Below are 26,874 nucleotides of genomic sequence, written 5' to 3'. Positions count from 1 at the left end.
AATCTATGTAGTACTTGCCTAAGAAAGAAATTTGGTTTTTGGGATGTTAGAATTTGCAACTCTGAAATTAATTTAAAATTCCTGTCCTAAGAAAAACTAACAGCTACAATTGGTATCTCTCCCTTAAATTTTTCTTTTATCATTATTTAAATGGTGGCCAAATTTCATATAAAACTAAGGTCTTATTAAGTTTAAGAATGAGAATGTTAAACAATATCACTTTCTCTAAATATTGTTGAGCTTGCAGGTTTATTTTTTGCTTCTTATAAGAAAACTAAAATTTAATGACATCTCACTTAAACAAATTAAGACAGTTAAAATATGTGTTTCTCTATGAGATATCCAAGATAATAGGGTGGTCCCCAGGTAAAGGGGAAGTTCCAGGTTCCCTGCCCAACCCGAAGGAAAAGAGAGAAGAGAGCTGAGAAGGGAGAGAAGAAGCTGCAGTGGAGACTGAGAAGGAAGGAAGCAGGATGGAGCCAGAAGGAGACCTGGAGGAGGCACGTGGAGCCGAGAGACACGTGCAGAAACTGCACTTGCCTTTTGGTTGTGGACTGGGTGACAACAGCATGGGCGAGAGACCGGTGGGGAGGTGACAATGGTGGTTTTTGTCTTGATTTTGATTTTGCTCTTTTCCTCCCACACTTGTCTGGTTGTTTCTGATCCTTTTCTGTGGGTCTCCACTGGAAGGTGCTTTAGACTTGGGAGAGGCTTTCAGGCCTTGCTCTAGGCCAATCCTGTTTGGGTGGACTTTTCCCCACAAGGGCACAGGTAACTTTGGATGCTTGTTTTAGAAACTATATTCTTTACCTTTCCTGCATTGTTTACTAATTGTATTAACGTTCCTTTTCATTTAAGTCTCATATGTTTTCTGTTGATGCGGCGGATGGCAGAACCTATTTAGAGCAGGCAGGTTTGTGGTGTCTGGGCTGCCCTTCTCCCTGACCTCTAACAGATTCTTTGTCTTTTCTGTATTGTTTACTAATTGTGTTAAAGTTCCTTTCCATTAAAATCTTACATGTTTTGTGTTGATGCGGCAGATGGCAGAACCTATTTAGAGTAAGCAGCTTTGGGGGTTCTGGGGTGTCCTTCTCCGGCCCTGTAACAGACTGACTACTGCCACCTCCTGGAAGACAAGTGACAGGGACCAAGGAGGTCGTCAGCTCCCCAGTGACGAGGTCTTTGTGGTTGAGCCTGGGGTAATCCTGGATGTCACTGGCAAGATATGAATTTTCTGATTGCTACGAGAGCCGCATACTCTGTACTCACCCAGCATTCTGGACCCACCTTCCCCTCCTCACAAAATATAATAGGAATGGCCTTGATGGTGGACAGAATAGAAAGACTGGAAAGGAGGTGCCCTAAGACCATAGCTGACTCACAAGGAGGTAGGGATAGAGGGTAATAGCATGACCATTAACCCAGCTGTAGAGATCGTGACCCTTAGGCACGAGGGCCTTATCACAAGGCATGAGACCCAAGCAGGATCAGATGCTCTAGGGAGTGGAGCACAGACCAGAGGGAAAAGATACAGAGATTGGGCCCATCCTGGAATCTCCACTCCCCATCCTGGTATCTCTGGTCCCTCTTGGATTCTGCGTGGTTATCCAAAATCAGCAGCCAACTGACGGCTCACAAGGAGTGACCCCCCCCCCCAAAACAGAAGAGGACTGTGTCTGTAAAGTCTCTGCACTGGCTCGGGGCAGCACTCCCTCTGCCCACCTGGGACTGTGTAGGTTCCTTTTCTTACCAACTCTCTCCCTCTGCAGGGCAGCAGCTTCCTGCCCGCCTGTGACCTGTCAAGGCCGCCCGACATCAAGCATGCAGGCCTCTCTCAGCAAAACCTGCCCTTTTCCCTTTCCCCAATAAACCTGTTTTTTAAATATAACTACCGTCTCTGTCTCGTGGAGAAACTCGCCTGGGAAACTCGCCTCGTGCCACTGACAGGGGAGCTCTGCAGATACCTATCCCAGAGTGAACCCCAGGACCCCGCTGTAACGCAACCAACCCATTCCAGGTGGGTTTATGAACGGTTCTAGCAGCCACATGCTCCTCGCCCTTGTTTGTAGTCGCCGCTCTCCTCCACACACTCCACTGTCCTCCTCCACCCTCCACACCGCACCCCCACCCTACTCCAGGTGCCGCCATCAGGCCTGCGTTCAGGCCCGCAGGGATCCCTCATCTCTCCTAATGGCGGGAGAGCAGAAAAGCCTGATGCTTTTTACCTTACCCTACAATCCACCCCCTCAGGGTTTTCTGCCAGACCATCTACATATAGACAATTTTGTTTCTTAGCAAACATAAACAACACAGCCATGGCCCACAAAAGTGAATAGTGTACATCACACTATAATAACAAAAGACAACAGAACACACGTTAGTCCAGGCGAGGTACCAACCTAGTGGCAAAAGACATTCATTGGCACCAGCAGATGATCCACCAAATCTGCTGCCTAAGGCACTGCAGCATGCAAAGTGGGAACTAGCTTATTTAACTCATGATAATCTACTGTCATGCGCCAAGAGCCATCGGCTTCTTCACTAGCCACACTGGTGAATTGTCGGGGCTGTGGGCAGTACGCACAATGCCGCTTTCTCCAGTTCTAATATTGTGCCCAATTTCCTTGTAGCCTCCGGGCAACTGATATTGGTTGGTATTAGTCACTCGCCTAGGGACTGGCAGTTGTGTGGGCAGATGCTTAGCGTGTCCTCTCACCACTGCCTTTACCACACGCACTCTAAGGTGAAACTCTCCAGCTGTGGTCTCTCGCCATAAGCCGCATAGTGCATCCACCCCCAGGATGTACTCCAGGACAGGCGATACATATACTTTATACTCTTTTGGGGGGTAATGGCCCAATCCCCAGAGATAGTCTCACTGATATCACCTTGACACTCTGGCCTCCAGAGCCATCAATACAAGTAGACCTGTGAAATCTTTCTGGATTTCCATAGAGCAGAGTACATTCTGCTCCTGTGTCTGCCAGAGCTAAAACCCTTTGCATGTTAGTTGGGGACCAGTGGATGGCAAGCTCCACATGTGGCCTCCGGTCCCCGCCCATCCCCTGTGGACGGGTTCCTTGGCCCTCACCCTATTTGAAAGCGATCAGGCCATCACTCGAGGATGGGGTTGGCAGCAAGTGTCTTCCAGGCGCAGGACATGTGCCTGAGGCCTGGAGCTTCCAGGCTCCCTCTGAGCAGCAGTCCTTCTCATGGGCGTGAACCTCTGGTCTTCTTGCAGCTGCTGCCATAATTCCAACAAATATAGATTGGGCTGTGCGTGTATTTTAGTGCTATCTACACCTGCTCTCACTAAATCTGTCCACATTTGGTTATGGGTGACTTTAATAAGTTCTGTGGTGCCAAGAAGATTCCTTTCCCTCCTTGGCATCCTTTTGACTTCTCAACAACTACCCATATTCCCTCCTATATAAATAAGTGTCAAGTAAATTACCAAAAAGGGAACCCCAAATCCCCAAAGGCTAAACACGGAAGCAATTCTACATTTTCTTAAGAGAGAATTTCTGACAATTAAGTTGTAAGTTATGGTACAATCAAAAGAGCAAAAGGGGGTTGAATTGGGTTGCTTTATTTTTTTATTACTCATTCCCTGTCAAAACCATGTTTAATTACCAAATATTAAAACATGAGCCCATCAAATCAGCAAAAATAGTATAAATTCTGGAAAAAGGAAAGAAAATACTGTGATTTCCAGAGAAAGGATTATGTTGTCACTCCTGCAGTATACATCTGGCCCAACACGGGTGTCAGGGTGTCATTTCATAATTTTACAAACTAAGCTCTCACTCTTACCCCACAGTCATGTTTGAGAGACTTGAGCAGAGAAGGGCATCAATAAGGCTGCCACGGGAACTGGGCCACTAGACTGACCGCCATGGCAGATAAACCAGCCCAACTCCAGGAATGCAGAGGCAGGGCCTGCACATGTGTCTGTGTCAAGGGTCTGCACCCAAGAGCAGACATCCCAGCCGATAACCTGTGCAAACTGGCTCCCCAAGTAAGAAACCCTATGGAACCCTAGTGTAAAAGTCTCAAATCCTTCACACACAGCTGTATAGCTCCCTCTTGCCCCCTGTTCCCTTGCAGGGTATTTCAATAAATCCTCCTTTTCTGTTCTCTACTCCATCTCTGCTGCACTCTTACACCCCCATACCTCACGCCTCCCCCAGCTATGGTTCCACCACAAAGACTGCTTAATAATGTTTGTTCAACTTAACGAACTATCCAATCATCGCTTATATCACTGACCCTGAATTATTATTATTTCTGATATAAATGTTATTAACAGCATTAGCAAGCTAATATTGATTGGGCAATTCAAGATAAATTCACTGATTTTCAAACTCTAAAAAGATCCCTTATTTTCTGTAGATTCAGAGACCTGATAAGGGAAGAAGAACACAGGCTCAGATCTCTTTCTTCACCCTCCCTATGCCAGAGAAGCTGCGCTTGAATGTTTACAAATCATGACTGTAGAACAAGGATTGACAAATTTCTCTCTCCTCAAAGAATAAATATTTCAAACTTTATTTACCATATATTGTAGTTCCTTTTGCAACTACTAAAATCTGCACTACAGCAAGGAGATAGCCAAGGACAATTAACAAATGAATGTGGCTGGTTTTTCATTGTATTTACAAGGTTGAATTTAGCCTGAGGTGTCATTTCCTTGTTCTAAGGAAATCATTTCCCTTTTCTCCACAATTTTACATCTTTGGGTTTGCTCCATGAATTTTGAAGTGGCTGGAATTTAGGATGACTTAGGAAATTTGCATCAAAATGTGGGTCTTGGAGCAACCCTCATCCATCTTGGAGATTCTGACTCCCATGTATTAGAGCAAAAACTGTAAAGAACACACAGCAATCAGAATAAATGTCCTCTGAAATTAAGACCTTTAAATGTCCCTTCATAGGCCATCAGTTGATTCCATTGTTTTTAAAAATTAACTGCTGAGGGAGAAAAAATTTAAAAAAGGAAAAGTATGAGGATTGCGTCTAAGAGAGCAAGTCAAAATATCTCAGAATAGCTTTTACTTTTTTACATATATATACAAATGGAGCTTCGGAATTATCACAAATTTCATGAGCTCTAATAAACATCTTTGTGTTTCACTTCATTTTCTTTTAATTTTTACTGAAGTTCCACTGGTTTGTACCATTATATAGCGATAGGTTTTGGTGTACATTAAAAATTAACATTTGAATAAACAGTTTCCATTCTTCACCATACAAGAACTCCTTCACCCAAATTCCTCAGCCCCTTTTCCTGTTTCCTCTGGCAGCAAATATTTTGTTCTTACAGACTAAGATGTTGTTTTTGGTTTGTTTTGTTTGTTCGTTTGTTTTGTTTCTCTATCATCCATATAGGAGTGAAATTGTAACAGGGTGGTCCCCAGGAAAGGGGGAGGTTCCAGGTTCCCACCCCACCCAAGGTAGGGTGGAGTTGAGCAGGGAGAGAAGAAGCTGCAGAGGAAACTGAGGAAGGAAGGAAGCAGGATGGAGCCAGAAGGAGACCCAGAGGAGGCACGTAGAGCAGAGAGACACGTGAAGAAACCATGCTTGCCTTTTGGTCGTGGACTGGGTGACACAGATGTGGGCGAGAGACCCGTGGGGAGGTGGCAATGGCGGTTTTTGTCTTGCTTTTGATAATTTAATCTTTTCCTTCCAGACTTGTCTGGTGGTTTCTGATCCTTTTCTCTGGGTCCCCACTGGAAGATGCCTTAGACCTGTGGCAGGCTTTGGGGCCTTATTCTGGGCCAATCCCTTTTGGATGGACTTTTACCAACAAGGGGACTGGTAACTTTGGATACTTTATTTAGAAACTATAGAGACACACTGCAGGGGGAGGGGGTGTGGGGTGGGGGGAGGGAGGGAGGGCAGGGAGAGGAAGGACTAGAGTCAAAATAAGGGGGGGTGCAATTGTATTGGGAATATAACCAAAATGAAAATGCATACATTGTGCCAAGATGAAAAATGATGTAAGAATTATATAAAATAAAATATTTAAAAAAAAAGAAACTGTAGTCTCTGCCTTTCCTATATTGTTTCCTAATTGTATTGAAGTTCCTTCCCAGTAAAGTCTTATATGTTTGTGGTGATGCGGTGGACGGAAGAACCCATTTAGAGCAGGTAGGTTTGTGGTGTCTGGGCTGCTCCTCTCCTTGCCCTGTAACAAAATCATATGGTGCTTTTATTATCCCTCTGACTTATTTTAGATAGCAAAATATAGATACTCTAGGTCAATCCATGTTGTTGCAAACAGCAGGATTTCATCTTCTTTATTTATATCATATATATCACTTTTTTTTTTTATTTTATCATCTATCAGTGGGCTCTGAGTTTGTTTCTCTGCCTTGAGTGTTGTGAATAATGTTATGATGAACATGGTGTTCCATATATCTCTTTGAATTTAAGTTTGTGTATTTTTGTGGTAAAGCTTGACAACTAAAGAGAAGTCAGCTAGCTGGGTCATGTGATATTTCTTTTCTTAATTTTGTTGAGGGATTGCCACACTATTTCCATGATTGGAACAGTTTAAATTTGTAACAACAATCTACAAAGAATTTTTTCTCTCCACAACTTTACCATCACTTGTTTCTTGTCTATTTTGATAATAACCCTCTTAACAGATAGGAGATGATGGCTCATTTTGCTTCTGATTTGCTTTCTGAATAGGAGAGGAAGAACACACGTTCATGGGCCTGCTGCCATCTCTGTCTCCTGTGGACAAGGCGCCCTTCAACATCTCTGTCCACTTTTCAATGGGGATATTTGTGATGAGTTTAATGAGTTCTTTATAAAATTTCTATATTAAGCCCTTGTCTGACATATGTAAATATTTTCTCCAAATCATTAGCTTTTTAATGGTGGTTTCTGTCACCCTATAGAAACCTTTTAGTTTAATATTGTCCCATTTGTTTATATTTGCTTTTGTTTCCTTTGCCAATGTAATCCGATTGACAAAAGTCATCTCTAAGGCTGATTAAGGAACTGTGTCATTTTTGTTTTTCTGTGTATTTTGTGATTTCAGAACTTATATCCATGTCTTTACTCCACTGTTGGTGGAAATGAAGACTGTTTCCTTTCCTAGAAAAGTAGGATAGATATTTCTGAAAATACTAAAAATAGTTCTACCTGATGATCCAGCAATCCCATTCTTAGATATCTCTCTGAAGTATACAAAACCACTAATATGAAGGGTTATGTGCACTCCTATGTTCATTGTAATAGTATTTTCAATACCAAAGTGATAGAAGCAACCTAAGGGTCCAACAATAGATGAGTTGGTTACAAAAATATGGCGCACAACCCACAAATACTACTCAGCTACTAAAAAAACCCACCGGATTAAATCTTCCTCTTTGCAATAATATCGATGGTACCAGAAGAGACTATGACTCACAGAATTAGCTAGAAGAAAGATAATACCAGGGAGAGTAAATGGTTTGTCCACAGATCCAAAACTATAGCCTAACTTGAAAATAAAACAAAAATCTCTTACTTAGAGAGACCAATTTTCCATCAACTACTTAAAAATTTATGGGCACAGAATGACCTACATCTATTTCAAACATAGTGTTTTTCATTAGACTGTTCTTTCATTGCAATCTGGTTCAGTATGCAAACTTGTAACATAAAAAGGTAATGAAGGGCTATTTATTAAAAGAGATGGATAAAAGGGATCTGAAAAGCATTATCCTTCAGGGCTACCATATGAAACCCTGTCATTTGTTATTTTCCATTTTGTTATAATAAGAACGAAAGGTTAAATATTTTCATATCAGTTTTTACTTTGACATTTTCCAAAAAGACTCTTCAATTTCAGAGTCACTTAAAAACCAGAAAAACTGTTCATATCAACCATGTAGTATATAGTCCTTACACATGCATACCAATTAATTTAAATCTAAAACTTTCCTGTGACATGATTCCTTGATCAGTAAAGATACATTCATTTTATAGTAAATTCTATGTGGCCAATACTGCAGTGAGAAATTATTGGGAAAGGGGCCTCGCTGGTGGCTTAGGGAGTAAGTCTCAGCTCTGTCACTGCTGTGGCCTGAGTTCAATTCCCCACGAGGGAGCGAAGACACATAGGGTGCAGCAGCCTTCTCCTGCCATGCCTGCTGCTCCCTTGAGCAGTGTATTTCAGTACATCTGCCTGTTCTGCTCCCCTTTCTCTCTGGTGAATCCTCTCAACCACTGCACCTCTGGTCTACTCCCCAGTTCTTCTATGCTTAAAAAAAATACATTGGAAAAAGGTGGCAGTCTTTGTTTGGAAAGTCTGCAAAGCAGATCAAGGAGAAAAGGCTTTAATGAGAAACTATTTGAGAATAGTACAGAGCAATATGATGAAGGGATTAACATGGTAATTCAAACTAAAGCATAAACTAACTGAAGTATAAACATTTTGAGAATAAAGCAGTCAGCTAATTCTGTTACATTACATTCATTTATCAACTCTTAATCAACTTGCTTCAGTGTACTTCTGCTACATTGTCTAGTCCACAAATCACTATACAACAGAATACAACTTAAATATATGAAGGGAAACTCCATTATGGAAGTTTGTAGATGGCTCACAGCTATTCTATGCAAACACAGTTTGGGGAACCTCCCCTCAGGAAGCCACAGGAAACAGGTCTTGGGCCCAAAGTCTCTACAAGGTTGGTGCCACAATATGCCCCCAGTGGGGCAGAGAAGTGTGCACCCGTGAGCCACAAATCCATGGTCCTCCTTGGAACCCAGGTCCAGGTTAGTTATTTAGGCTTGTGAAACAGGACTTGGGCCCTATTCCAAAATATGCTAGGGATCAAAACCATGGCAATACAACCCTGCATTTCCATTACATTGTGAGTGCTCCTGCATCAGGAAATAATCTCCTCTTTCCACCACCATAGAGAACACTTGATTTTCCTAGGACTACAAGAATTAAGGAGTGATGTATTACTATCTCGTCTATTTCTTTCTCTACCACTGTTCCCTATTGGAATGGCATTAAAATTAGCCAAATCAGACTGGAAAGGAAGGAAAACAATGAAATAACTGCAGGGGGACATAATTTGAGGAACATTTTCCAGGACATAATTTGAGGAAATTCAAGGATTTTCTATTTTTTTTTTTTTTTATAGAGGCATGCTTTATTTATTTATTTATTTGTTTGTTTGTTTTGTTTATACATGCACTGGGTACAGTCAGAAGCGCGGGAGGGTGAGAGAATTCACCAGAGCCAGAGCGGGGAGCAGAGCAGGCAGAAGGACCGAAGTACACTGCTGAGGGGAGCAGCGGGCGGCAGGAGAGGTCTGCGCGCCATTTGGGACCCTCCTCCAGTGGCCGGGGAGCAGCCGGGGATCGAACCGGCGCCACAGAGGCTGCGGGCAGCTTCGCAACCCAGTGCTCAACCGCTGCGCCACCGGGGAGGCCCGATTTTCTATTTTATTGATGCAGATGTTGGCTACATAGATCAACTGAGGAGCAAACATTTTCTTACCCATGACCTAGATGTGGTATAAACGGAATTAGGAATTTCCTCCATATCTGAGGACTGGAAAGCTGATAGTATACCAGAGACTATGATTCAACTAAGAGGCCCACATTGTAAGACCTCCGTAATGGATCATGGCTTTTAGCAGTAATGTAAGCAAAACACCCAAAAGCAATAATTAATATATATATGCGTGTGTTACACTAGTTTATAACACTGTATAAATTTTTGGAGTGCATCTTCACACCTATTAAAATGTGTAATTCCACACCACACACACCAACAGAGTTCTAATGAGCCTCCACTAACAGGCTTCCCCTAACACACCCCCCACTCCAGGATCAGGTCCTCCTGCCAATTTGTGTCTGTGCAAGCATCGACTACTTTCTTTTCATATGTGTGCGTGTGTGTGTGTGTGTGTGTGTGTGTGTGCCCTCACCCCACTGAAAGGAGGACTCTGGTGAAGTTTTTCTTAGAGGTGACCCAAGAACCCCCATCTGTGACCCCAACACCTCTCCCAAGGAAACAAGGAAAGTCTGAGAAACTGTCATCCAGGCAAACTGGATGGGATTATTGGGCATAAAATGGACATTAGCAAAAACGAATTAAAGTATGGCGTTTAGTTATTATGTCAACATTGCTGCATTAGTGGTAAAAAAAAAATCTGTACTCATGTAGGATGTTAACAAAATGGAAATGGTGTGGGATAAACAAGACGTGTACTGCCTTTGCAACTTTTCTGTAAATCGAACAGTATTCTTTAAATGTTATTTTTTAAAATACTCGCAATATTTAATAGGTTATAGAAGGAAATTTTTTTTCTTTTCCAGTTTTCCCAGGTATCACCGTCCAGGGACTGGAGAGAGGGGTTCTGGGAGAAAAGCTGGAAACCTCACACCCAGGGCAGGCTCCGGAGTCTCCTCTCCTCTGAGCCCTGCTGCTCTGACTCCTCACAGAGCATCTCAGCCCCAGGACGCCGCCCTCCAGGACCCCCAACTCTGCCCACCTCAGCCCCCGCCCCGTCCTGGCGGCGCCACCAAATCCGGAGCAGCGCGGCAGCGCCCCCGTGTGGCCACAGGGCTGAGCACAGGAGCCCAGAGCCGCCCTTTCTCCTGCTCAGCCAGGCCCTCCCCAGGCTCCCTGGGCCCCCAGCGGCAGGACAGGGATCTGCACACAAGGGGGCGCCCAAGTCCAGTGTCAGGTCAGAAGGCCTCCAATTTTCTTAGTCTTATGGACAAAGGACAAAAGCAGGTTTCCAGGACATAATAGCTGATTCCCAGATTATGGGCTGATCACCAAATATAGAGGTTCCTTCAGTCTCGGATGGATCCTTGGACTCCAGAGTCTCTGTACTTTGTTTCTGCTTCTGCTTCGAGGGAATTAACATTCAATTCTACCCAGGAGCCCAGGTCCTCGCCCAAGAAATGGACAAGGTTCCAGGAAAACGCCAAGACCCGGGGCCGACCACCCATCCACGTCTTGCAGCAGGGGGGAGCAGGAGTGATCAGAGCCGGGGAGAGACCCGGGGAGCTGGTGGTGGTGTGTGGTGGATCATTGGTGGAAGGGCCGCACCTAAGAGGAACAATAACTATAGAAAGATGACCCACGCTGTAAGGAAATAAATAAACAAATATACATCTTTTAAAAATTCTCCATCCCTGAATGAGGGGAGGTTGAGGAGAGCCCCCAGGGCATGACTAGGAAGATGGGGAGGCTCCTGGAAATGGAGCAGAGGATGAAAATGGGGACTAGGGGATGGGGCCCAAAAGGAGTGGTGGGGGCACCAGGAAGGGGCAGCATCGGGGACACTGTGAGGGGAAGGTCTGTGTGGGTGACGGGGCTCTGGCTGGGGCTGGGAGAGTCTCTGTCTCCCCTGGTGGGACTGCAGAGGGGCTGGTGCTGTAACTGACCAGGGAATCACTTAAGTTCTGGGCCTTTCCTGTCCGTGCAGGGCTGGTGTGACTCAAACACGCACACTCAGGCTGATGAAGGAGAGAGAGGAGGAGAGGACAGATGGTTAGGAGGAGGCCCCCATTTCCTGAGCCACAACATCCTCCCCAACTCCCCAATGCTAGAGTGGCAGGGAGATTCCTGCAATGAAGAGGAGGTGATTCAGGGAATCCAGAGGAGAAAGGCCTGCGCTGCCCTGGAAGGCCAGCCCTGGGGCTGATTCTGGGACTCCAGGGCCCCACTCCCTGCAGGCCTGTCAGAGTCAGCCCTGCTCACAGCTCCAGGCTGCTGACAGCCCCTCTGTGCCGTGACCCTGCAGACACGGCTCTGGGGATAGTATAAAGAAACAAAACAGCAAAATTAAATGGGAATCTGAAAACGGTAGAAATGATTTTTTAAAATCACATATTTTGCAGGACACTTCAGAGGACATGGAATCCTTGTCTGACAGCTCATTGCAATCAGGACCTTGACGGTCTCGTGAGCTACTCTGGCCTCCACTGTTTCTTGTGAGAAAACAGCCACTGATCACTTTATCGCCTGAATATTTTACTGGTTTGTACCAAATCACTTCCTACTTTGCACCAAAACAAAGATCTGGCGTCTCCATTCTCTGAGGGGGAGGCGGCAGGAGGGGCCTCACTCAGAGGCTCCAGCTCTGGGTCCCATGAGGCTGCGATGGGGACGAGATGTTGGCGACTCTGAACAGCCGTGATCAGCGTGGAAGGACCTGCCTCAGAGCTCCTGCATGTGGCTCCTGGAGAAAACCCTCAGGTCCTTGTCCTGTGGGCGTCCCCTTAGCTGAGGGTCCACCGTGTGCAGGGAGTCACCCCAGAGAGGGACCAGGAGGGGAGCCCGGGCGGGAAGTCTCAGCCCCTGTGAGCCTGACTCGGTGACGTGGCACATCCCTTCTGCTTCATTCTCCTCACGAGGAAGAGCCCACAAGTCAGACACACTCATGGGGGGCACTGTCTCCCCTCCTGTGTATCACAGAACTGGTGGAAAATTGAAAACCAACACAGTAGACCTTCTGGACACTCATTATTTCCATTCTGCCCACATGAAAAAATAAGCTGCCTCCCACTCAAGGCCCCTAAAAGTATCTCCCATCACAGAAGCAGCGTGACGTCAGCATCTCATCGTATGACTCAGGACCACGCAGAGGAGGCGCCTTGAGAGCATCTGTGCAGTGAAATTGTCCGTGCTCAGCTCCTTGAGGGCTAAGGCAGTTTTCTCATAAGCCCTCGATGAAGATACAGTGGTGAACAGACACAGGCCAACTTGTAGACCCATTTTTTAATGTTTTTAAAGCAAATTTATTGAGATATAACTTTTGGCCATTGAGTCATTTGTTGAAGGCTCACCTGTCATGTCCTTTTGGTAAGTGCAGAGCAGAGCAATCATCCCATACTCTACCTTGAGAACATCTCCATCACCACAACAACCTTGTTTACTGGGTCTGGGCCCATGGGCACCACCCCTACCTTCCCCTCCCCAGCCCTGGGCAGCCAGAGCCCACTCTCTGCCTCTGGGGATGGGCCGGGGAACTTCTCTCTAAACACATCCCAGGCGACTCTGCTGACACAGACCTGCAGTGGACATTTGGGGTACCCTAACCCAATGCATGCTGGTGCCCAGGAACATACTCCACAAGGCGTTAAGGTCACAGAGAACCACATGACCCCACCCAGGAGGCCCTGCAGCCTGGGGTGTGTGAAGACAGAAAGGCTGCAGTAGCTGCCTCAGAGGGGGCCAAGGGCCGAGCCAGGGAGTTTCCTTCCTCAGCAGGAAGGGGACATGGGAGCTGGTTCTTGAAAGCCAGATGTGGGCATAGGAACAGAAGTGGCTCAGGGAGCTGATGAAAGGCCGGCTACATGACCTCAGCAGTGACTTTCTCCATGTGACCTGGAGATCCCTCCCCAGCACTCTGTGAACTGGGAAGTGATACTGTCCTGACACCCCTCCCCCACACCCTCTCAGAAACAAGGACATGGAGACTGAGGGGTTATGGCAGTGCCCAGCTCAGAACCCCAACCACCTGGCTAATGTCTGGGCCTCTGGACCGACACCATCCTCCAAACTGACCAGGGGACCAAGGAGGCAGTGACCCTGGAGCCCGCACCACCCACTCCAGATACCACACATTTCTTGGCTGGATTTGACTAAAGACAAAAGCGCAGTAGTAAGTCATCATGTCATCACCCTTCATGGAAATGAACTGAACTCACCAAAGAACAAGACAGAGTGACTGGTTGTACCAAAAATCAAAACCCAACTTGATGCTGCCTCCAGGAGACAGGATCAAAACAGCCCCACTGCAGGAGACAGGTATAGGCCAGGATGCTTCAGGAGCTGCCCAGTGTGGACAGTTCACACCCCCACTGCTGGAGAAGCCAAGACAGGGGGAGGATCCTGCAGGCATGACTGTATTTTTTTTTTTGATACTCTTCTTTTTTTATTGTTTAACTTCACTTTTCACTTGTAAACACTATTTGCTTTCCCCCACCCCCTCAGGTGTAGTCCCCATAGAGTTTCCTTCTGCAAGGCACCCGTGCACCATCACCTCAGTCCCCTGTGCTCCTCCCTCCCTCCCTCTGGTCCTCTGCACACTGGGGATCAGAGAGAGACTGAGACAGGGACACAGAGGAATGGGGCAGGGACAGAGAGGCCGAGAGGGACAGGGACACACATAGAGAGTGAGATGAGGACAGACCAGGAGGGGGAGAGAGAACATCAGAGGGACATACAGAAAGAGAAAGGGAGAGTCAGCCAGTGAGGACAGGGAAGGAGACAGAAGAGGCCTCCCTGGCATCAGTCACTGTTGGAGTGGACACCCCATGCCTTGGGTGGCCTTGTCCCAGTCAGAACCCAGTCCCAAGTTGATACAACCTCCAGGCAGGTGGGCAGGTGTGTGAGCAGGCAGGGGGCCCTGAGAAATCTGTGGCCGGCAGGTGTGCACTGTCTGTGGCCCTGGCACCTTGACTGGGCCCCCAAGGCCCTGTAGGGCACGGCCAGAGAGGAGCAGGGCTGACAGGCACACTGGGTGGGAGGACAGGCACCCCGGGTGGGAGATGACTCTGCCCCCAGCAGGGCTGGCCAGGCCTAGGTGAGGCATATGCAGGTGCCCTTTCCCAGGTGGGACCCTCCAAGTGCTGTGAGCCTGACACCAGCCTCCCCTCCAAGGGCAGTAGACAGGAGTGACCCACTCCCCAGGACCGCCCAGGGAGAGGCTCCACACTTTGGAGCTCCTCTGGGCCCATGGGAGATGGGAGCCTGGAGTTGCCGATGCTGCAGGGCCTGCTCCCTGGCAGGAAGGATGAGCCAGGTCAGCAGCCAGAGACCAGAGTGCCCAGCAGGGGCCCTGGCTACGTCACACCATGTCTCGCCATCCAAGGGCTCAGGGAGGCTGTGCTGCTGTCAGTGTTGTGGGCTGGGCCTGGCATGGAGGGTGAACAGGAAGTGGCCCAGGCAGCCATGGGATGGGGGGGCATCTGTCTGAGCAGGAAGTCCAGGGAAGGGGACCCAGGAAGTGACATCACCTCCGCGAGATGACAGGGCACACATGACCTCGGAACCCTGGTCCCCAGGCAGTTGGTTCTGAACCAAACCTGACCCAGCTCACTTTCCTGGTGGGCCTGGACCCGGCACCATGTTTTGTTGCTGTTTGCCCAGGTCTCCCTGCAGTGGACCCAAAAAATTTCCCTGAAACTCGTGTCGCACTCTGCTGAAAGGCATGAGGAGCCTGAGTCGTCGTCTCTGGCCAACAACAGCACTGCCCCTGAGGAAACTAGGGCGGCCCTGGGGACAGGTCAGGCCACGCCAGGGCTCTGATGCCCCCACCCCTCCCTTCCCCCTGTGAGTGTGGGTGTGCGAGCGGTGAGAGTAAGCATGTGCGTGCTCAAGGAAGGAGGGTCTGGCCCACCCAGGAGGTGGGTCATGTCTACATGCTGGCTGGTGGTGGGACCCAGAGAGTCATGGCTGCTCCCTCTTGCCCCAGCTGGTTGCTACCCAGCAGGTGTGTCTGTTTGCTCCCAGAAGGTGTTCTGTGTCCAGGAAGGTGAAGAGATCCAGAGAGTGCATTTCCCCGACTGTCCTCCCACAGCCCAGTGTGGGATCTGTCCCAGCACAGAGCCCTGCTTGAAGTGTACCCACAATTTGAGATTGGGGCGCATGTCCAAAGGAACTGGCTGGAGTACACAAAGCCCCTGGAGGAGCTGTCCGTGGGTAAGTGGCACAGTCTGGTGCATGGGCCCGACTGGGCGGGGTAGGGTCAGGTGCCCCTTGGAGGAGACCACAGGGGCTAGATTCGGACCACGAGCAGTCTGACCTGGCATCTGTAGCTGCCGAATTTGGGGAACAGAATCCCAGGGGCCCCCTATCATGGGCTGGTCTCTGCTCAGGGCTCTAGCATGTGGTCTGTTTGCAAAGGCAAGTGGCAATCTGGCATGTGGCTGATGGCCTGTCCTCTTGCATCCTGAGCCCCTTCTCAAGGAGCACAGCCAGGCTCCCCTGCTGCCCATGGGACAGGCCAGGAGACCAGCCAAGTTGCTGATTGGAGACAAGCAGACACTAGGGGTCCTGAAGGGACAGGAGAAGCTGCTCCTGCATATGCTGTTCCAGAGCAACAGGAGAGCCCAGCAGGCCTGCTGGGTCAGACAGACAATGCCCAGGATGCTGTAGGCGTCCTGGGCACTCTGAGCTCACTAAACCCCTGCATAGTCAGCCTGAAACTCCCCAGATTCCAGCAGGATGTCCCCAGGCTGCTGAGCTAATACCAGCCCTGCTGGGGAAACCAGGCCAGGACCTGCAACCTGTGGGACAACCTGCTGGGCACAAGCAAACACCACCTGTTTGCAGGGAGCCAGGCCCTAGGCAGGCCCCAGCAGGGCAGCTGGCAGTGGTGTGTTTACACCAGCCCCACTGTGGGAGACAGGTATAGGCCAGGATGCTTCAGGAGCTGCCCAATGTGGGCAGTTCACACCCACCCCTTCTGGGGAAGCCAAGACTGGTGCAGGATCCCGAAGACTTCTTTGAGGATTCTGAGATAAGAGGAGTGCTCTGGGAGGAACCAGACAATGACCAGGATACTGAGCCCTATGGGGACAGTGCTGAGCTCACTCTGCCCCTGCGGGACAGCCAGGCCCTGGTCAGGAGAATGATGCCTATGCAAGAGCGTCCTGAGCTCAAACCACGCCTGTGGGAGGAAGCCACTTCTGGCCAGCATCCTGCAGGTTCAAGTGAGGGTGCTAAGCCACAGCAGCCCTGCCTGGGGAACCAGCCCCTGCAGGGATCCTGCAGCACAAGCAGAGGGTGCTCACCTGATGCCATTCCTCCAGGGTCCCATCCCTGACCCCTGTCCTGCCTGTTGACCTCTGGTGCAGACTAAGCACCGCTGACTCCAAACCTCTCTTCACCCACCTCCCTAGCCACATGTCCTCGTTTAACTTCTACTAACCCTGCACCCACAGACACCTGGCCCTCCTCTTGTAGTTCAAATCTTTGTTGCCTAATTGATTTCAAGTGGTTTTTGTTTTATTTCCTCCAAGGTTTCTTGTTCATTATGGAAATACTAATAAAGTTTGTTTTGTATCACCCAAGTTTTTTTACTCCTTCTGAGTCCAGTTCTGTCATAGTGCTGGCCTCCTTCTCACTGTGGCCTTGTGGAAGATCTACAACCCAGTGTAAACCCTTTAGTCAAACCACTCACTGCCCAGGCCCCTCAGGCACTGATTCCTTCACATGTCTGCTGCCTCTGTTCTGAATTCTACCTGGGCGTTTTACAGAGAAGGAACCAAATAAGTGGTGACCTGGGATCTTCCCAAGTACACAATAGAGGTAGTACACATGGTAGGTGTAATGCAAATTTGGTTTGTTGGGCCTCCCTGGTGTCCCAGGGGTGAAGTCTCAGCGCTGTTACCACTGAGGCCTGAGTCTAGCCCAGGCCAGGGAGCTGACCCTCCTAGGGCTCAGCAGACTTCTCCTATCTCACCAGATGCTCCCCTTAGCAGTGTCTTTCAGTAAATCTACCTGTTCTGCTTCCCACTCTGTCTCCGGTGAATCCTCTTATTCCCATGCTTCAAGCCTACACTCTAGTTCTTCTCTGCAGAAAGAAAGAAAAAAAATGGGGATGCTCAATTTAAGTTAATCGGTAGGGTTTTGCAAATGAGCAATATCTATCAAATCAGCCATAGGTCATTACATAAGTATAATCAAGAAATCATTATTAATGTCTATATCAGTCCATGTTAGGACATCCATTTATAAGAACATATGTTTTAGGAGGAAGATATTAAGATTAGAGATGTAATGGGATGTCCAGGGCTACAATTTCATTAAATAGCCTCACCCAGGAGCGCCCAATGAGACAGTGAGGAGTGGCAAGAGCTGCAGGCAGTGCCCTGATGACTTAATTTGAATGGTGGCAATGTTGACCTCCCTCCGTTACGGCTATAAAATAGACTCCTGGCAGTGGTTTGTGACTTTCTGAATGATTCAGTGCTGAGAAGGAGCAAGATGAGAAGATGAACATCAAAGGAAGTTAGGAAATGAGGCGTTTTTGTCCATGGGAGTGGACACAGGGTTTAAGACCTTTGTGTCTCATGTTAGTTCTCACCTCAGAGAGCACCTACCACAGATAATGTCCCCTTTGTGTGGATAACACTCAGCCTCTCTCGTTGGTCACCCCAGGGCTTATTCAACAGTCCCTGAAAGTCATAAAAATTGAGATCAAGAGTGATTTGATCATACCTGAGTCCAGAGGCATGAGTTTCTTCTCATCATGGGTGATTCATCAGTCACTGTCACTCATGAATGACCAGATTTCCAGTCAAAGAAATCACAGTCAAGCTCTTGCTGTGATAACATCACTTAGTAGACCAGACAGCTACATGGTAACAGGTGGATTTCTTCACCCAGTTTACCCTGTTATGGAGAGTGATTTGTTCTCAAGAATTGACATCCATTCTGGATGTAAGATTCCCTTCCCTGACTGCCAGCATCTCCATTCAAGAGCCAACAGATTGCCTGATTCACCAGCATAGAGCCTATATAACATTGCCTCTGATATATAACATGTGCCTCTGGGCACATTTTATGGTGAAATAAGTATGACATTAGCAGCGTGTCTGCAGGAATCACTGATTCTACCATACAGCATGTCACCTGGAAGTTGACAGCATAATTGAGAGACATTAAAAACTTTTAACATTTTATCTTGGGCAAAACACTCTGTGATGGTGGAAGGCAGATTTCAACATGTGTTATACACATTGAAGTAATGGCCAATATATAATCTATGTTCCAATATCGAGAAAGTATGGATCCTGGAACTAAGGGGTGAAAGAAGTATCAGCCGCTCTCACCATTACTCCTAATGATCCACTGGAGGAATTTATACATCTCACCCCATGCCTTTCACCCTATTAGATTAGAGGCTTCCCAGGGACGTGAGGTGGGAGGTTGGGAGGCATATTTGTACCAGCAAGGTTCTGCTGGATTTGATGTTATATCTACTGCCTAAGCATTTATATTCCTTGAGCCAGTGAGCCACAATGAACTCTATTGTGATCGTTTTCTGGATAATTGACCCTGATTACTATGAGGAGCTAGGGTTGCTGCTGCACAATGGAGTAAGAAAGGAGCACGTGTAGAAACTCTGGAGATTTGGGGCTTCTTGCCAAGTTGAAATACAAACAGGCCATGCAGAAACCATGTCCTGATGGGGGTGAGGGACTCAGCCTCCAACTCCACAGGGATGAAGTATGTAGGTTTGCTCCAGGGAGAGGGGAATCTGGAATGGCTGTGTGGGAAAGAGACAAAGCACATTAATAATGGTGTTGTGACCACATGCATCTGTGGAGGCTTGGTCCATTAACTGAGTCTTTTGTAGAGCTTGTCACTGGCCACCACATCAAAGACCCTGTGACTGACTGGACTCCACAGAGCGTGTGAAAAGATCTGAGTGGTGTAAGGAGTAGACTGTATTGGACATTTCTCAGTCCTCATGTCTTCTATCCCTTCAGTTCACCTTTTTACTGCTATAGTTGATTGTTTCATAGTAAGCAGTTTCATGCAGGGATAACCTTCCACCAGCTTAGTCCAGTTGCACCTTATTTGTCAGGGAGATTGAACCCCAGTTGCCCATGGCAGTACCCAGGTCAGTAAAGCTCCCTGGTATCAACTTTTCTTCCACTCTCTGCTTTATGCTTCCTGTTCCCACGGTGATGAACCCAAATAAAATATTCGCATGCAAAATCTCAATTTTTTTTTTTCTGGCTAAGATATGTGTGTTACTTGGGGAAAATGGAGATGGGGATAAATCTGCTGACATGGGTGTGGAAAGGTATCCACAGGAAAATTATCATTTATGCTAAATGCTGTTTATGTAAAAACACATAGATATGTAAAGAGATGCATGCAAAAATGTCACCAAAATATTAATGCTTATTATTATGGTAAGATGACAAGATATTTTTTATTACATTTTTATATTTCAGAAGTTTCATATTTTATAAATGGTTTGAGTTGTTCACAATGAATGTGTGATATTTACATAATATAATTAGAGAAACACAGTAAAAATGGGAGCACAAATAATGAGACAAGGTGGGATTTCTCACTTTAGACATCTACACATAAAAATCTTTTTTCCTGAAGCCAGAAAGCAAACCCTTCCCTATAGAAGTAAATAGAAGTTTTACCTTGTCAAAAGCAGTGTCAAGGCATGAGCAGAGCCCACTAGTTGCGTAGCAAGGGCTGGACTTCAATCTGAGCTCCACTGGAACCTCTTGCTATCCTCACACACCATCCTCCAACCTTGCTGAAATCACATAACTCCAACTCCCACTTGGAGAAAAAGAGAAAAAAAATGTCCTAAACTCTCAGGCATTTGGTATTGCCTCAAAATTATCACTTATGAGAGATAACAAGAGGAATTAAATTGACTGATGTGTTCCAAAGGCTGATTTGGGCCCTATGAGGAATGATGCCATTTATTCAGAATTTTCTTTCCGTCACTAGCCCTCCCTCTGATCCACTGTTTCAAGTCTTTCATTTGTAATTGTCCTTAATATCGTTTGGTTCAGTTCCTAACCAGAACGTGCAGTGAGAAGGAATTGAGACAGTGTTTTTGAGAGGTGGGGAAAGTGATTGAACCCCTTTTATGAATTATGATTTGAATTTTGGAAAATATAGGCAACTTTCTATTTCTTTTTAAAGATTTATTTATTTATATAAGAACTGGCATATAGTCAGAGGCTTGGGAGGGTGAAAGAAATCACCAGAGACAGAGCAGGGAGAAGAACAGGCAGACAGACAGAAGACACTGCTGAGGGGAGCAGCGGGAGAGGCAGGAGAGGTCTGCCGTGCCATGTGGGTTTCTCCCTGGGCGGCCGGGAATGGAACCCACACTGCAGAGGCTGCGGACAGCTTCACAGCGCAGTGCTCCGCCCGCTGCACCACCAGGGAGGCCCGCAACTTTCTATTTCAAAGAGTCGGTTATCACAGCCCTCACAGAGGAAATCTTCAGGGTGAAGATTCTAAGTATGAAGGATTTTGAAATGTGTCCTGGAATGAAGAAGGTTGGAGAAATCCGTTCCAAAATCATCAGGTGACAGCAGCTTCAAATATTAGTAGATCCTGACTTGAGAATTGAAGAAAATTTCCCACTGGGAAAAAAATGGAATGAAAGTTGATACCTGGCACTTGATTCTACAATCCAGAAGAAAGAAAAGGCAAACTTCCTGCAAACATCAGTTTAGGGACTGAAACACACCAGAGGCGTCGTTTTTCAACATCACGATGGATGTTTTTCCCACCCAGTGGCGATTAAACAAACTTATGAACACCCTTTTAAGTTCAATATTCTCTATTGGAAACCATAACTTATAAGTCAAACTGTCAGGTCATCCCCAAATGCCGGGTTTTCCTTAAACCTCAGGTTCTCACCATCCCCCATTCCACATGGCTCCTTAGAGGGAGCAAAGAATAAAGTTTTGCCTTACCCTAGGCCTTAGCCTTCCTTTACCTTGTCAGTAAGATGTTCTCAAGGCATGGTCCTGTTTTGAGAAGGCAGTGGGTGGGGCGTTCTGAGCTCGGGTGCCTGAATGTCTTAGGATGCCTGTCTTTAGGATAAATGCCAGGTTTGGGATGAGCTACCACCCGGATGGTGGAGGCTTCGATTTTCGTAATATTTTAATGTTATTTAGATATCCAAGCACTCCAGGAAGCTTCTAGGGAGCAGGCAATGTCCTCTTGGGGAGACAATTAAGACACAGAACCTGACTCTGGATGGGGCTCCCCCATGTGTGCACAGCCCTGTCCCTCTGGGAGCTCCAGGAGAAGCTGGGGAGACCTAATTATGTTTCAAGTTCCTTCCCACAAAGGCCCTAGGAGCCCTCAGGATCAAGCACTCCCTGTGCTGGGTCCCGAGCTGTCTGCACAAGTGCTCAGGGGCTCACTCCCCACATGATCCCCAGGAGGGAAGACATGGCAGGGCAGGTCTCCCTCCCCTGTGACGTGAGTCCTCTGCTCACTAGAGGAGGCAGCAGAGGCCCCTGAGGAGACACTCCAGGACTCTCCTTGGGCCAGGCTGTGAGGGAAGGGCCTGCATGGACACCACCGCCTTTCCCTGACACTTTCCCTCCAGGGAGGAATTTTTTAAATTTGACTTATCAATAGCAGGAAGACCTGGGCTGGTAGTGAGGCAGCTGTCACTAGGATGACCCAACCTCACTCTGGATGTTTCCAGTGGATGTGACCACACTGAGTTCCCAGACTCCTCAGCTCGGAGACCCTTCCCCACTGCAGCTGCCACAGCAGGGGGGCCCTGGGCTGGTCAGAGCCCTGCATCCCCTGCTGTGTTTCCTGGGCTGGGCTTTTGAGTCTCACTCCCCACAGTCATGAATTGCTCTGGGATCATGATATCTGGCAACTTCCAGGGTGTCATGGGTTAAACTGAATAATCCATGTTTGTCTTATTTTCATTTTTGGCTTTTTTTCCTTTTTTTTTTTTTTTTTTTTGCATCATGAAAACTCAATTCCACACTTTCTCCCTCTCCCAGGTTTTTTTCTGATTGCACAGCACTGTTACAGCAACAACAAAAATAAAAGAGCATTTATAGTAAAAAATCTTACTTCTAATCACTTGCAAATACAATAATAATACTTACCTTTCTGTGCTCTCCTCCAGTGTGGCCATGAATACAAGGGGATTCATCCTGAACACTATAGTGGGGAGGGAGGTGCGGGATCCAGCCTGGGTTTATCTGAGATCCTCTCCCTGCTGCCCATGGAGGGGTACCTGGGGAGATGGGGGAGCCCAGAATGAGAAAGAAACCTAAGTTCACCCACCTAACGTTACACCTTCCTCCAGGAGCTGAGGGAGACCCAGCTCCATCTCTCCCTCCCTTCCTGGACTGTGGACAAAGGCTCAGCTCAGGAACTGGGGTGACCTGGGCTAATCCTGCCCCTGGACCAGGCCAGCAGGACACACACTCCTCCCTCCCCCTGTGTGGCTCCCTCCTGCTCTGGTCTAGAGAGAAAGTAGCTGCAGCCCATGGTGCTCCCTGACTCTGAGGCCAGTGGGTTTTCTATGGTGACTCCAAAGGAGAAAAAATTGGGGTTTGGGGGAGGGAGCTGTCAGGGTGAAGGTGCCACCATATTGTAGGCGGGGCCTGGAGGAGGGTCCTGCCTAGCTCCTTACACCTCAAGCCAACCTGAGGTATTTCTAAACCTCCTCCTCTTCAGAGGAGGATGCTTTTTCAGTCCTGCTCAAAGCTGCTTCTCCGCGGAACTGTATTTACTGTTGTTCTGACACTCTCTACTCTGTGTGTAATTTGAATTAATTTATTCTGGGGCTTGATGTTAATTGACTTCCCATCATCTTATGTTGTGTATCCTCTCATTCCTGTTACACACACACACACACACACACACACTCACACACACTCTCACTCCCCTCTGCTTGGGAACCAGATCCTCTTTCAGCACTGGGGTTACTCTGACCCTCTGTCTCTGGTTCCCCTCAGAGCTGCCCTCTCTGCAGTGTCTCTACTCAGAGGTGTCTGAGCAGCCCCAGGAGTCCCTGCACCTCCTGCCTCTGACCTTGTGGGAAAGCAGCCCCTCAGCCTGCATGACAGTGAGGAGGTGAAGGCAAAGTCCTGATGCCGGTGATTGACAGAGAAGACAAGTTACTTTTTTTCTTTTGCTTAAGAACTTTTCTTTTTTCCCCCTCATTGTATTATTGAGTTGAGGTAACATTGGTTTACACACTGCATGTGTGCAGAGGCCCAGGGTCACCCTCTTCAGATGTTCATTATCACTTCCCACCCACCTAAGGGCATCCATAGTCCTCCACCACAGTCCATGGGACCCTCTTCCTACCTTGTTTCCTGCTCTTACCCCCACCCCATAGCTTCAGTTTTGCACTCATATTTCTAGAGTTTGTTTTGGTTTAGTCTCTTCTGTGCCTGCTTTGTCTCCTCATATTCCACATATGAATGAAATCATCCAGTATTTAACTTTCTCTTTCAAACTTTTTCACGTAGCATCATCCCATCCACATCTGTCCATGTTGCAAATTCAATATTTCTTCTTTTTCACAGCTGGGTAGTATTCCACTGGGTATAAATCTCGTGTTCTTTATCCCCTCCTCTGCCGTTGGGCACTTAGGTTGTGCCCATAGCTTGGTTATGGTAGACAGCGCTGCAGTGACCATAGGAGGCGCATATTCCTCGGAATTAGTGTTTCACCTTCTTTGGATAAATCCCAAGGAATGGAGTCCCTGACCAGGTGACAGGTCTATTTTGAATATTTTGAGGAACCTTCGTTTGTTTTCCACAGGGGCAGGGCTGTACCCATGTGCTCTCCATAGAAAAGGGAGGTTCCAGGTGTCCTGCCCCGCCCGAGGAAAGGTGGGGCTGAGCAGGGAGGAGAAGCTAAGGCAGAGGAGGAAGACGTGGAGCAACATGGGGAGAGGAGACTGGAGGAGGCGCATGGAGCAGAGAGACATTCAAAGAAGAAGCCACTCTTGTTCCTCAGGCTTGGACTTGTGCCAGGGAGTTGGGGACATGGAAAGAGACACGTGAAAGAGACAAAGACATGCAGGAGAGACTCAAGGGGAGGCTGACAATGGCCACTGTTATCTTGTTGTGGATTTTGACTTTGCTCTTTTCCTTCCAGACTTGCCTGGCCCCTGCTGCGCCTTTCCCATGGGTCTCTACCGGTGGGTGCCTTAGCCTTGTGGCAGGACTTCGGGCCTCAGCGGGCCTGCTTTGGGCAAGCCTGTTTGGCTGGGCCTTACCCATGAGGGGACAGGTAACTTTGGGTGCTTCACTTGGGAACTCTTCTAACTATATTCTTTCTCCTCTCTTTTGCTATTGCACACTCATTCTCTATTGCCCGCTAATTTGTATTTTCTTTTCTAATGAAGGTGTTATGCATTAGAGTATGTTTTGTCTTTGTGCAGCTGATGACACAACTCATGTCAAGTGCGCAGGTTTGAGGGGCCAGGGAACCCCTCATTCTGCTGGCTAACAGGACCAGTCTCCATTCTGACCCACCATGTACCAGAGTTCCTTTTCCTCCACACCCTTCAGTGGGTCATTCTCACAAGTGTAAGGTGGTACCTGGGTAACACTGCCTTATTCTGGCATTGAAGGTTAACACCATCAGTGATGAGTCAGGTGGACATGATGAGCACTGATGTGTTGAGTGGACAATGGCCCTGCACCCCTGGGGTCTGCTTCCCTAAACCCAGAGTCCCAATGAAAAAAAAAAAAAAACCTAAGTTGAGGGACAATAGTCCTGAGCAGTGCTCCTTGATGGAGGCTAAGAGTAGAAAATTTAGGGTGGAGGGGTCACATGACCAGAAACTAGAGGTGGGGGTAGAAGTGATTATTAGCACAGTTATTAAACCAACTATAGAAATGAAAATCGCTTCGGGCCAACTGCCATAGCAAGTATCAGATGCTACAGGAAGTATAAGGAGGCACAGACCAGAGCTGGGATGTGGGGATGGAGCCATTGCAGAGACTCGCTGCTCCTGACAAATCAGCCTAGTCACACCACAGAAGTAATTAATTTAATGACATACAACATTTCCACAAAGGAATGAGCCCTCCCAACTAGAACACTACCTCAGGGCCCTTTCTGCTCCAGGAAGACACAGCTCTGCTCCCAAGGCTCCGCCTGGTGACTGCAGGCTTCTCCTCACACACCCGCCCTCTCCAGGGGCAGCTCCTCATGCCTGCTGGTGTCTGCACAAGCATCGTCTTCTTTCCGTGTGTTTGTGTGTGTGCATGTGTGTGTGTTTGCCCACACGCCACTGAGAGGAGGACTCTGGTGACGCTTTTCTTAGAGGTGACCCAAGAAACCTCATCTGTGACCCCAACACCTCTCCCAAGCATCACTCCTCACCAGTGTCAGTGTTATAAAAACAAGGAAAATCTGAGAAACTGTCATCCAGGCAAACTGGATGGGATTATGGAGCATAAAATGGACAGTAGCAAAGATGGCATTTAGTAATTATGTCAACATAGCTGCATTAGTTGTAAAAAAATCAAGGTATTCGTGTAGGATGTTAACAAAATGGAAATGGTGTGGGATAAACAAGACCTGTACTGCCTTTGCAACTTTTCTATAAATCTAACAGTATTCTTTAAATGTTATTTTTTAAGATCAATTTATTTTTTTATAACGATTTATTTATGCATACAAGAACTGGGGTGCAGGCCAGAAATGTGGAGGTGAGAGGATTCACCAGAGATAGGGTGGGGAGCTGAACAGGCAGATGTACTGAAATGCACTGCTGAGGGGAGGAGCGGGCAAGACAGGGGGGTCTGACGTGCCATATGGGCAGCTCCCTGGCTGGGGATCAAACTCATGCCGTAGTGGCTGCGGAGAGCTTCATACTGCTGTGTCTTAGCTCCTTCAGCCGCCAGGGAGGCCCTAAATATTAATTTTTTTTAAATGCCCTCAATATTGAATAGATTGTAGAACAAAAAAATTTTCTCTTTTCCAGTTCTCCCAGGTATCACCATCCAGGGACTGGAGAGAGGGGTTCTGGGGAGAAAAGACGGAAACCTCACACCCAGGGCATGCTCCGGAGTCTCCTCTCCTCTGAGCCCTGCTGCTCTGACTCCTCACAGAGCATCTCACCCCAGGACGCCACCCTCCAGGACCCCCAACTCTGCCCACCTCAGCCCCCGCCCCATCCTGGCGGCTCCAGCAGAATCCGGAGCAGCGCGGCAGCGCCCCAGTGTGGCCACAGGGCTGAGCACAGGAGACCAGAGCCGCCCCTTCTCCTGCTCAGCCAGGCCCTCCCCAGGCTCCCTGGGCCCCCAAGTCTGCATCAGTTTCAGTGTCCTTATTTTTAGTCTGCAGTGGTCTCCAGGACATAATTGGTTCCTACGTTCTGGGCA

The 26,874-nt window shown here is 47.7% G+C and overlaps 2 long non-coding RNA genes across 2 annotated transcripts in view; both read left to right on the top strand.

Moving 5' to 3' along the window:
* LOC129146298 (uncharacterized) overlaps window positions 1-4,558 on the top strand; it is a 41,666-nt gene extending 37,108 nt beyond the window's left edge. Inside the window, exons 2-3 of the long non-coding RNA XR_008552860.1 lie at window positions 3,821-4,018; window positions 4,393-4,558. This is a non-coding gene — a long non-coding RNA (uncharacterized LOC129146298). The remainder of the gene's footprint in view (window positions 1-3,820; window positions 4,019-4,392) is intronic.
* A 10,356-nt stretch (window positions 4,559-14,914) lies between these two features.
* On the top strand, window positions 14,915-26,580 carry LOC129146302 (uncharacterized). The gene is made up of 4 exons (XR_008552866.1): window positions 14,915-15,263; window positions 15,491-15,679; window positions 24,635-24,769; window positions 26,475-26,580. It is a non-coding gene; the product is annotated as an uncharacterized LOC129146302 (long non-coding RNA).
* Window positions 26,581-26,874: the final 294 nt, after the last annotated feature.

Source organism: Talpa occidentalis, unplaced genomic scaffold (assembly GCF_014898055.3).
Source record: "Talpa occidentalis isolate TD23 unplaced genomic scaffold, MPIMG_talOcc4v2.1 talOcc4.2, whole genome shotgun sequence".
In the NCBI taxonomy this organism is placed as follows: Eukaryota; Metazoa; Chordata; class Mammalia; order Eulipotyphla; family Talpidae; genus Talpa; species Talpa occidentalis.
The sequence above is the reverse complement of the archived record's forward strand: the minus strand, read 5'-3'. Positions and strand labels throughout refer to the sequence as shown.